A 12,516-nucleotide genomic window follows, 5' to 3' on the forward strand; every position below is an offset into this window, starting at 1 on the left:
GACGGCCCGGATTTTGTGTCGAAAATCCGATCAGTGGATGACTAGACGTGGCTATGGCCGTAATGTTTTAACCGGACCACTCCGGTTACCAACTGCTCGACCGTGGATGTTGTAATTAACATCATCATCATATGCAGACGGTGGATTAAACGCCAACATTAACGTTTACAGTCGCTGTCTAAAGGGAACTGAGACAAAAAATAAACAGAACTGAACATTGAGGGTTAAGTTCCAAGAAGTAGAAGCCGACGCGTGCGTGTCTTTCTTTTACGGAGTTACTGGCAGAACTAAGAGAAACAGGACAAGCTGAGTCAAGCCAAGTCAAGCCAGCACAAACCAGGTCAAGCCAGGACAAGCCAGGAAATCAACCCGCCAGATGGAGCGTAAGGCCTACTGATGTTGCGTACTCATTATTCCTTTTTCGTAACCTTTTCTAGCACCCTATGTTAGTTTTAAATAATATATTTGTTAGTACTTACGTACTTGTGCTACTGTTCGTTGTGGTGATCCAATTCTGTTATCTTTTAGTTAAAAGTTTGCACCGACATTTAATTGGGATTGATAGGAATAGTGGTTGTTGCAATTTATGCCACTTAGGCCTAAAGCCTCTAAAAAGATCGTTACGCGTTCTCAAATACATCAGGCACAGCTGATTGAAACGCACAGAGAAAGTAATATTTGTGTTTGTCCTGTATCCGGTATCATGAATGCTGCCCAAAAAGAAGAATTTAAAGCCTTCTTTACCTCTTTTCTGACGACAATAAAAGGCGATCTAGAAAAAGAAGCGCATACGACACGCACACAATTAGATTCTCTACAAAATAAGATTGACCAAAAAGCAACTAGTCATGATCATGGCTTGAAGCCAGAAATTTTTGATGGAAATCCTATAGCGGACGCGTCAGTATGGTTGGATAAGTTTCGTGGCATAGCCAAATTAAATAATTGGTCGGAGGAGTTGCAACCTAATGCTTTTTCACTCTATTTGCGGGGCATTGCGCACGCCTGCTTTGTCACATTAGCTGAGGAAACTACCAGCACTTTATCTGCTCTTTTTGATGCGTTTCGCGCACGTTTTGGCTCTGGCCCACAGGATTGGATTTTAAGTCAACAATTAAGTGCGCGTAAACACGCTCCAAACGAGCCCATCGACGATTACATTACTGATATTACGCGCCTATGCAAACGATTAAAATTGTCTGACGTAGAAACAGTGAGATATTTTATTGAGGGATTACAGGGCGACCTTCAAGCCTATGTGTCACTATAGGTAGGCCAAAGACGTTTCAGGAGGCCGAGTCTCAAGCGTATGAAGGACATCGTCAATCGCCGCCAGGCTGCTTCAGATACTCAATCTGTGTTAACGAAAATGCAAATCACGTTTACTAAATTCCTGGAGCAACCTTCAAGTACTTGAACAATGCGGTGATAGCCACCGCTGCGCCAGCTCCAGGTCCTTTAGCTGCTGAAAAGAAACTGGACGAATTGTCTAATCACATTAAAACACTCCAAAAACAACAACAGCGTCAGCAGCAGCACATAAACGCGACTTATGCTATGGCTGCTTATGATGATCAGCCTCCTGGGACATCGCGCCCTTTTCAACCTAGTAATTGGCAGGGACCAAACAGTCAACTAGACCAGTTACAGCGACGGTTAACATATTTAGAGAGTGTTTTAAGGCGGTATCAGAATCCGCGCCATTCCGCCAATCGCTCATATGACCGATCTTACAGAGGCTGGAATGATGAATATAGTAATGAATTCCGTATTCACCCCTTCTACAATCGACGTTCTATGTTAGCCATAGAGGAACCACCAAATTCCAACCAGGGAAACGCCTAAGGACTCTTGTTGGTACCCCAAGAGTCCGTTTTGGCAGAACAAAATTATTTAAATATTATAGACAAGGTTTTCGAAGAGCAACTAGAAACAACAATCAAGTTAGTTATAAGCCCAGAAATTGTTTTACCACTATAGATAGCAGATTCTCTCCAAGACATTCGGTTGCTCGACATAATGTTTCTACTTGTAAAACAGGTGTAAATAGTATTGATGATATTCGCACGGAATCGCCAATTGTAAATAGTCACAATCGCCTTGATGACAGTTTTTCTGACTCGCCTATTTCGGATATCGTGGTAATCCCGGGACACCCATATCCTACTAAAAATATCGTGTCTGAAACACAGTCTAGGGAATCTTTATGTCCGCTTTCTTCGGCGACGAAAAATAGTAATCACAATGTAACTTTTGATAATACATGTTGAGAAAATTAAATACAGTTACCAAATTGAACCAGAGTTCTCAACATACGAGACGCAATAAAAGAAAGGTTAACAGAAATACACAAGTGAAAGTGCGCAAATATCATTTATCAGAAATTGAAAATAAAATGGAGACTGGCTATGTCCATATTAATATTACCAAGAGAATACCGCAAAATCAGACAGTTTTCTCACTCAGCGATGACGCCGCACAAGGTGTTAACAACATGTCAATTTGTCCCGATGGAAACATTAACGCTGGCGTTACCGTGATTATTGATAAACATCATAGTACCTACGTAGATGACCTAGAAAGGAAAGAATTACATCTCAAAGATGTTATCACCACAAACAGTGACGAAACCATAGGAAAACGGAAACGCATTGAAGAAGTTAAAAATAGATACAAGAAATCATAATATATCGTCAGTTAAATTAAAACCAATATTAAAACAGAAAAGAAGTTACCCAATTTTAAGAGAAGAGATTAACGAGAAAATATTTCACACAGAAATGGAAGACGCTCCAAAGGAAAATGAACAAAGCATTGTGAGTAAACAACCCTTGTAAACCCCTGATCAAGTTGTACAACAGGTTTTACCAAAATCTGACTTACGCAGTCAGACCACTTCAGGTATTTTCAGGACTAGGAATTTAGATTCGGAAGCCATACCCAATTTGCACACAAAGAAAACCGAAACTCTTTCGTATTCCCAGGAAATTACCACTGACTCTCGTCTCTTTGTCTTGCCCAGCCAAGCAAGCTGCCAACAAGACTTAGTTCACGACAACGCGTGTGAAACACAGCAAATTTCCAGCTCCAAACATAATGAAACAAGCACAACAGTTGACTCAGCTAAAGATTTTTCTAAATTGCCAACTTACGAAGAAGCAGTAACCTTTCCTAGTTTAACAGAATATCTGACCAATACTCCTATGACGGAAGAAATAAGGAAAGTTTTGGATTTTGCAAGGCACAGCCCTCTAAAGGAAGCGATTGTTACTGTTTGTCAGGCCAATACACCTCCTTACAAATTCTTCATGCCAAAACAACGTAAACCACCCGATAAATCAGAAATTCCGTCTTGTATTACTAGAATGAGCCATTGACACGCTTTGGTTATTTATAACTACCAATCATTCACGAAAACAAAGAAACATAAACTAAACCAAAAAAAAACACTGAAACAAACAAACAACAAACAATTTTGTTAAGTATTTCATGAAGTTACTAAGCGGGGTTTGACACGAATAATACTAAATTTTTGTCTGTTAACTCAGCAGTAAGAAACTCAACTAGGTTTAATCTTCCGTTTACACTTTATATTACAATTAAGATTTTACGTGAGCATTTTTGAACACTGTTATTCCTATCAACCCTTCGCTTATGTGATTTTCTTTTAATGCCGTATGTCCACATAATTTTTACTTGTAGGTTATACATTGTTCAGCTGTAGTGTTGAGTTCGTGAAGATATATATATGTATATATATATATGCCTCCATTTTTTTTGTTATGGTATTGTCATGTTATCTTGCTTGCATTCTATTAACTCACTGTGAGCTAGGGACTAGCTCAATCTAAGGGTGGAGAATATGTAAAACAATAAAATGCAAACAAGATATCAATTCTTAACCATATTTATTCGTTGTAATAATGGGTAAAAAGGCAACGGTAATGTTTTAAGAAATAGGTGTTGGGTCATTCGAAATATAATATTGGAATACTTTAGGTGTTTGGGATACATTGACATTACGGACTTGCTCCTTGACTAGCTGATCAAATGCTGCCTTTCTTATCGTTGTTGTTGTATACGCGGGTGCTGCGTTTCCTAGGAACTAGTTCTTCGTATGTGTAAATTACTTGACTGTTGTTACGCTGGAAATAGTGCCCTGTAATCTAACTATTTTTAATGTAGTATTTACTTAAATAATTTGTTAACTGATTCTTGTTAGACTTGGTAAAATACCTTGGTACATTCATGTTCTGCGGGCACCGTTGCTATACTACATGTTTTCGGGTCAGCTGCGTTGTTCAGCAACTCGTTTGTTTACTCGCGGGTGTCGATCGAGAAAACAAAATAAAAATTGAAATCTAGATTTTGGAAGCGCTCTTTTTGGAATTAGTCGCGTTAGACTCTTTAACTTATTTTTAGTCTCCTGTCCAACTTTTCAGTCAAACCTTGCCCTTTTTACTGAGCTGTTCAGGGAGTTTTATAGCGATGTTTAATTACTTTATTCCTACAATCTCCGACAAAAGTCTTGGCACACCTTCCCACTTTTGCAATATCTGTCAGGGCAATTTATCAGTTCGCCCCGTTCCGCCCAAATCAATTTTGTTAATCGTGATGAAGTGGTCATTGCCCGCTTACAACATTGTCGAGGGGGAAGGGGGTTCCCCCTTCTAATGATGTGATTAGGTATTGTCCCCAAAATACCTTGTCAACGCATTTTCGTGCTGTCTGATCCAGGTGTGCCAAGGACTTTTGTTGAGGATTGTCGTTCACACTTCGACCCAAATAAAGAAAAGATCCCTTACAATAGCAGCGGCACCTCGTTAAGATATGTTTGTACCAAAAGAGCACGTTCACTTAATGAGATGGATGGCTTCAACTGGAACTCCCTCCTACGAAGCTGGGAGTTTGCATACCTATTTCTTGTAACACTTTAGTCGTACAGAATTTTCAACAACAACTTTTATTAGAGATCCTGGCACTTTTCCTTGATTTTAATTTGTAAACTTATTCTTGATAATTTTTATATTGAACGTGCTGATTTATTTGGATCATACACCCTATGCTTGATAGTGGAAATTCAGAAATGAAAAGATTTTTCACTAAGTAAATTCTGCGAATTCTTGGTAGTAGAACACAGCGCATGTACTGACATCAGCGTTAATTTTCGAATTTGACGTATTAGACAGCTGATTGACAGCACGGGTGTGATCCAGATAAACGAGCGCGGGCCAAACCTACGCATCAGAGTTGTAGTAATTGCTGTAATCAGGCAAGAGTGGCAGTAGGGGAACGTTGTCAGTATTGTAATGAAGTCATCAATAGTGGAAATAAAAAGAGAAGTAACCAAACAAAGAGTATTGAGGTGATCGGCTAATTTCCCCAAGGGTCCCTTTAATCACGCTGCGCGTAGCCCGGTCTCGGCGACTTTCTGGTCATAGTCACTAAGTGAGTTAATATTTCGGCCAGACTGCTTATAAGTAAGCGTTCAAAAATTTTTCTTCTGGACATTTCACTGAAAACCAAAGTCTTCTCCAATTAGTTTAGAGTCCCTAGGGCTGGGAAATATCGCCCAAGTTCCTGGAAATCCACCCAAAGTTGGTCAAAATCGCGCGGCGCGTAGCCAGGTATTTGCGACTTACTAGTCATAGTCACTAAGTGAATTAACATTTCGTCAACTGAAACCGCGCTGCGCCTAGCCCAGTCTCGGCGACTTTCTAGTTATAGTCACTAAGTGAGTTAATATTTCGGCCAGACTGCTCATAAGTAAGCGTTCAAAAATTTTTCTTTTGGCCATTTCACTGAAAACCAAAGTCTTCTCGAATTAGTTTAGAGTCCCTACGACTGGAAAATATCGCCCAAGTTCCTGGAAATCCACCCAAAGTTGGTCAAAATCTCGCTGCAGCGTAGCCCGGTCTCGGCGACTTTCTAGTCATAGTCACTAAGTGACTTAATATCTCAGCCAGACTGCTCATAAGTAAGCGTTGAAAAATTTTTCTTCTGGCCATTTCACTGAAAACCAAAGTCTTCTCCAATTAGCTTAGAGACCTTAGGGCTGGGAAATTCCTGGAAATCGACCCAAAGTTGGTCAAAATTACGCTGTGCCTAGCCCGGTCTCGGCAACTTTCTAGTGATAGTCACTAAGTGAGTTAATATTTCGGCCAGACTGCTCATAAGTAAGTTTTCAAAACGTTTTTCTTCTGGCGATTTTTTTGAAAACCGAAAGTAGTATAGTAAATGGCGGTACTAGGACATTATGCAAAAAACGGCATACCCACTCCCCTAGAAACCCAAAAAATACCCTCGCCGGGCCTCAACTCGAAAAATGCATTTTCAGGCCTCTTAGGGTATGTTTTGTCCTAAGCCCTCTCATTGGCAAATTTCATGTCTCCCAACCCTCTAGAAATCAAAAAAATCCTTCTACTAGAAACCCTTCGCGAAGTCGGGTCATGACCAAAAAGTACTCTTGCCACCCCTCTGGAAATCAAAAAACTCCTTTAGCCAGAAACAGCATAAATTAGGCTATCTCAGGCCTCTGCAAATCAAAAACTTATTCACCAAGTGGCAAAACAGAGCTTTTGAATTTTATATAAAAGAGAAACGTTATTGATATATTGGTAGTATGAGTATGAAAAATGAAATTGAAATATATAAGGTTCATCCTTTGTGTAATAAATATGCCGCGTCGAATCTTGGCAAGGTTATTAATACCAGAACAATGAAAATAGTTGGGTGCAGCTTAAATCATTGTGGATATAATCGTTGTTCTGTCAGCGGGCTGGGATTCAAACAAAACTCAATGCTAGCTCACAGATTTATATGGGAATGTCTCAACGGTTCAATTCCGAGTGATAAAGTCATTGATCATATTAATGATGTGAAAACTGATAATAGACTGTGTAATTTACAATTATTATCACAAAGTGAGAATAGTAAGAAAGCAGCAAAAAATCGAGATTATTCTTTTGTGAAGTATAATCATTTGAATAAGAAAAAAGTCAAATCAATAAACCGCTCCGATGGGACGATTATGATTTTCAAAAGTTTATCCAGTGCTGGAAAAAAGCTTCATGCTAGTGCTGGTTCAGTGAAAATGACTTGCGATAAAAAATATGGTTATAAATATGCCTTTTCAAAGTTAGACGGCTCCAAGTATTCATTTGAATATATGGCTTTATATAAAATATACATATAGCCAGAAACAATAATATTTTTGGCTATCATAATAGCAAAAGCAGATATGGCAAAAATAACACATCTGATAGACGATCTATCTGTATATATAGGCTATACTATTTTCACCACAACCAAGTAATGTCGCTAATATACATTACTCGATTAACGCTTATATTTTCAGCACATCCTTTAGTGGTACCCAACTGTTGAAATCATCACTGTATCTCTTCCACTTTACTAACGCTTGCTTCTTCTTATGATTTCTCCTTATGATTCTTTCAATTCTGAATATATCCTGTTTGGCTTTTAACAGCTCAGGGTCATAAAAACTGCCTGTTATCTCTTCACCGTGGAGATCTTTTAATTTGTAAGTGACTGGATTCGCATATTGGATCTTATCAATTGTAAATACTTCCTCAGTCCAATTAGGGGTATATCCTTTGTCGAATACTTTTCTCTTGCCTTTGCTTATTCTAACCTTATCACCGATTTTAAACTTCGGTTTTGATGATGGTTCTGTATTACTATTCAGATTAAAGTATACAATTCCTTCATTTTTTCCTGACTAGCTTCAACAGGTGTCATTTTTATTGAACCATGTTTGGTGTTATTATACTGTTCTAATATTTTGGGTAGAATATCCAAATACTGATTACTGTATTACCCCAAATAGTAAACTGCTTCCACATTTTGGTTTTTATTGTTTTATTCCATCTTTCACAATGATTTTTCTTCATTTACCGTGGAATACAGTGTTATGTTATTCTTATCCAACAAGTCCTTCAAATGCTTGTTATAATAATCTTTACCCTCATCAGTCCATAAGTACTCAGGTTTTCTTTCCTCTCTGATAATGGATTTGAATGCTTCAGTTACAGATTCACGTTTTTTATCCTTCAACGGTACAATCCAACCGTATTTACTAAACGCATCTAAAACCATCAGAAGATATCTGTAGCCCTTGTTCCACTTGCTGAGCTGCTGCATTTCAACTAAATCAGAACACCATATTTCATCAATATGATTGACTGTTACACGCCGTCGAGTAAAGTTACGTTTTACTGGTTTGTGTAATTCATCAGCTAATTTTTCTTGCCAGTTCACTTCACTCGACGGATTCTTCCGTTTTTTGATACCCCAAGACCCAGTTTCTGTTTTTTATCGATCAATCAAGAATCGTGCTGTTGATCCCCTCTTTGGCATTTCACCATATGGTATTTCATCCAGTGATGAAACCATTTGCCAATCACAATCACCTTTGTTTTTTTTTTCCCATATCATAACAAATATCGTGATCAGCAGCTGTCTCATCCACCTTATTACACGGTTGTACGTACCATTTGAGAACTCACCGGTGCATGGGTTGTATTCTAATTGCTTATTCAATGGATTATATGGTCCCATTTATTTGTACTTTCCTGGTGTCCATCCAGCCTTTGGTTTTGGTATTTTGCCAATCGCTTTTTGGATATCAATTGCACCTCCTTTGTACATGTCAGCATCAAGATCCATTCTGTCAGTTTTACATTTGTAATTTGGTCTCACTTTGGTTGATAATTAATTAATTAATTGCTTCAGATCCAACTTTTTGAATAACAGGAGTTGCTTTCTTAATTCCCCAATCAATCGCTTTCTTTTGCAATTTTGGATTTCTTATAAATTCCTAGTCCGGAACCTATTTGTTTATTGGAGAGTTTCAGAAGAACATGCGGATCACCTCTTGCTAATACTCTTGCCAAATCTCTAGCTTGTTTTCTGGTTAATAGATGGTGACAAGTATTCACAAGATCACTAATACTATTATTTGGTATCATAAAAACACCACCTGTTTGGCCTCTTCCCGTTATTTTCTTCACAATTTGGAAAGCACCTTCTGAAGCTAATCCGGCCAATGCAGATAATGCAAGGTTTTCTTTGCTATGGTAGGTGCAAAAGTACGACCTAAACTTAATATGCTTGTCAACAGACTACCTCGAACCTCGTTTCTGATATTAGTCTTAGCCAGTTTGATGTCCAATCCTTTATTCAGCTGTTTATTCTTGTGCAATCGTTTCGGCACATTTTGTGCAACGTACAAAACGTTATTTCCAGTTAGTGCATCTTTTGAAAGCCTGAGAACAATGGTTTCACGCTTATGAAATGCACTAGCAAGATTCTTTTTCTGATTTGGTGATAATTTCACCCTTATTTCAAATAATTGCGTCATATATTATATAGATTATATAAAATATGTATTTTGAAAAACATCCTCGTATTGAGGAATAACTAACTAACTTCTATATTTGCTATTCTATTTATTTACACAATAACTAACTCATTACCAATTTTGTTAATCACAACCAGCATCTCTTCGTAAAAGACAATTGCGTCAACATTGAATGCAGCTGCTGGAGCAGCATTTATTTTGTATCTGAAAATTAAGTGTTTGGGATCCCTTGTAACTTTTTCTGTTTGGTTTGTTAAATCAAAATATATCATACCATAAAGACCATTAAAATTTGCAAGATTCAGTTGTGTACCAGTATTAAAATCATTTCTTCTTGCAGCATAAGACAAATCGTTAAAAATTCTCACCTTAGTTTCTGTATCATACTCAGTTCTGGATAAAATATTCCACTTCCATATTCTAATGTACATGTCGTCAGATAACTATTAGCATCAGCGGCATTCAATTTATAAGTATCAAATAAGTAAGGATTTTCTGCCACGACATTTGTTTTATTTCTTTGGAGATATACAAATATATGTTTAACATAATCCACACTTGCTGAAATCTGATCAAAACCACTTGCTTGTGCTGGAGCGGACATTTGATACACGATCTCAGATAGGACCATTTAGTTTCTTTCAAAAATGAGCTGACAAAATTGTCGTATAGACTATCTTTTGGAATTAATTTGGGCACCCATAATAGAAAACGATTAATGCCGACTCTTCCATCATCGGCAGCATCTGCTTTTTGAATTAGCTCATCATCATTCTGAAGTGTTATATTGAATTGTGATTGCATTGGTATAAGCATCTTATCTTCTAACACTTCGAAGAATGAATATCTATTGACAGGAATAATAACATTGACATCAGCATTTCCCACTGTTAACCTTCGTCTTGCTTCAAATCCTGCATTCTGATTAGCATTAGCAATCTGATGGCTAGTATCCAAATACCAAAGACCGTTTTTTGCAACTGATCTGCTGAAATCATCAGAATACTCCAATAGATTCTTAACAAAATTGACCTTGTGGAGATTATCTGTATCATATACGATTTTACCAGCAGATTTGATCATCAGATGATTGATGAAAGAGTGTGAGCCATTGATGACCGTAATTCTATCACCTCCACCATAAGCTGTTCCATCAGCGAGTTTTGGTACTTGAAACTGAATTTTTAAAATAAGCATTATACCAATCGTAAAACGCTGATCTGTCATTGATTGTAAATTTGTATCCATTTTTATCTTGGTGTTCACCATTAGCTGGTGCTCTGATTGCATCATCTGACTGGTATCTTACAAACTCATTTCGTTGTAACATTTCACTTGATCTAAAAGCCATTATACTATTAGTTTAGATAAAAATTCGTGTTTTATAATATTTGACCAAGTATTGGAATTGAGTTGAATGGACTGTTTTTTCCGAGCAGTAGTCCCTTTCCTTTCCTTTTCCTTACACCTTCTCCTGATATTAAACGATTCAATATTATATCTCTACTTTCTTCTTTTATCGTTGGAAGTGTTGGTGTTTTTTGTTTCACACCTCTTAGTCGTTTCATCATCAGATCACCTGATTTCTCTGCTGCTTTTTTTACCCAAACGCTCACCAGCGTGTTCTACTCCAGATTTTATTGCTTTTTTCGCGATTGGTTTGGCAACATTTTGGAATACAGATGATGCTATACTTCTTATCGGTTTGAATATATTGTCAACAATCAAACCGTTTCGTTTGTGTTTTTACACAAATTTACCCATTTGAGGATGGTAAAATCTTTTGAATTCATACGATTTCATATAAATAAATTCGACAATTCTTTTCAACAGTAAGCTAAAAGCTGTATCTGCGCCATTAAGATTTATCTGTCGTCTTTTGCCATCGGTTATATATATTCTCATTCTCGAAATGGTGTTCTTATTCACGGGATTAAATGTGACTCTTTGCGGTTCCATAGTGAAACTAAATGACGGTTTGAGGATACTGGTTGAGAAAGAATAAATTATATCTGTATCTCCTCCATTAACAAGGCTGATATTAACCAAATCACAGTGTATGTTTAGCATTTCTGTATCTTGACTTAAATCAGGCATTCGTGACCCATAATTTTCAGCATCTTTAAGAAAGCCAACGAGCTCGTGAAAATTTGATTGGGTGAGATCAAGTTGGTAGCCTGTTTTCAATTTTATTAATACTCTGTAGGTGGAGTACTGAAATTTTAAAATTATTGGATGTTTATCAAGATCATCATCATCATCTTTTTTATCATCGTCATCATCTTTTTTTCAGACTGGTCATAAATTGAATATTAACGGTGGAACTTCCATGAATGTGGATTTAGATATGGGGAACAACAAAATAATAAACATTACACCTGGCAGCGACAACAATGATGCAGTCAATTATCAAGAGTTAACAACCAAAGCAAACGAAAATGAAACGCTTTTACTTGATGGTTCAAATAAAATGGCTGCTGATTTAGACAGGAGTAACAACAAAATCATCAACTTATCCACTGACTCCCACAACGTGCTGTCAGCCACCAATATCAGGTACGTAAACCAAGTCAACGGGGCTATGATTATAACGCTGACTGATAGTTTTACAAAAAAAATAAATGACTCACATATCAGCGACTCAACAAACAAAAAAAGTGTTTTCCAATATCTTATAGATGATGTTAATCAATCAACACGTGAGAGTAACGTTATTGTTGATGGTATCGAAGACTTTTCTGATTCACCTCATGATATTAGTAAGAAAGCTTACAGTTTCAGAATTGGAAAAGACGCACAAAACTGGTATGCATGTCGACTGGGATTCAACATGTATCTACTTCCTGAGGGTGAATTCACTTTGGTGATTGAATTCTTCCCACCAGCTATGGATCAGGTGACAGTGTCAGTTGTTTCCTCCTAACTGAATATCAGTCAACAAACAATCAGGCTGTTTTCGAAATATAGTGGATTCATCATTCACTTCCATAAGTACGATGTAACTCCACCTGAATACAATTACGTTAATAATAATAATAATAATAATAATAATAATAATAATTTATTCATTTATAGTGCGCTTTTTAACATACCAGCTGATCAAAAGCGCATTACAACAATAAATAACCTAAAAC

General features: G+C 37.2%; 2 pseudogenes; one reads left to right on the forward strand and one right to left on the reverse strand.

The window, feature by feature from the left end:
* The first annotated feature begins 296 nt into the window (after positions 1-296).
* LOC149095569 (uncharacterized) lies at positions 297-2,708 on the forward strand (annotated as a pseudogene).
* Positions 2,709-9,474: 6,766 nt separating this feature from the next.
* LOC149095570 (uncharacterized) lies at positions 9,475-10,797 on the reverse strand (annotated as a pseudogene).
* Between the last annotated feature and the right edge of the window lie 1,719 nt (positions 10,798-12,516).

This window comes from Orbicella faveolata, unplaced genomic scaffold, assembly GCF_042242905.1.
Source record: "Orbicella faveolata isolate gen_17 unplaced genomic scaffold, um_ofav_v1 contig_50, whole genome shotgun sequence".
NCBI lineage: Eukaryota > Metazoa > Cnidaria > Anthozoa > Scleractinia > Merulinidae > Orbicella > Orbicella faveolata.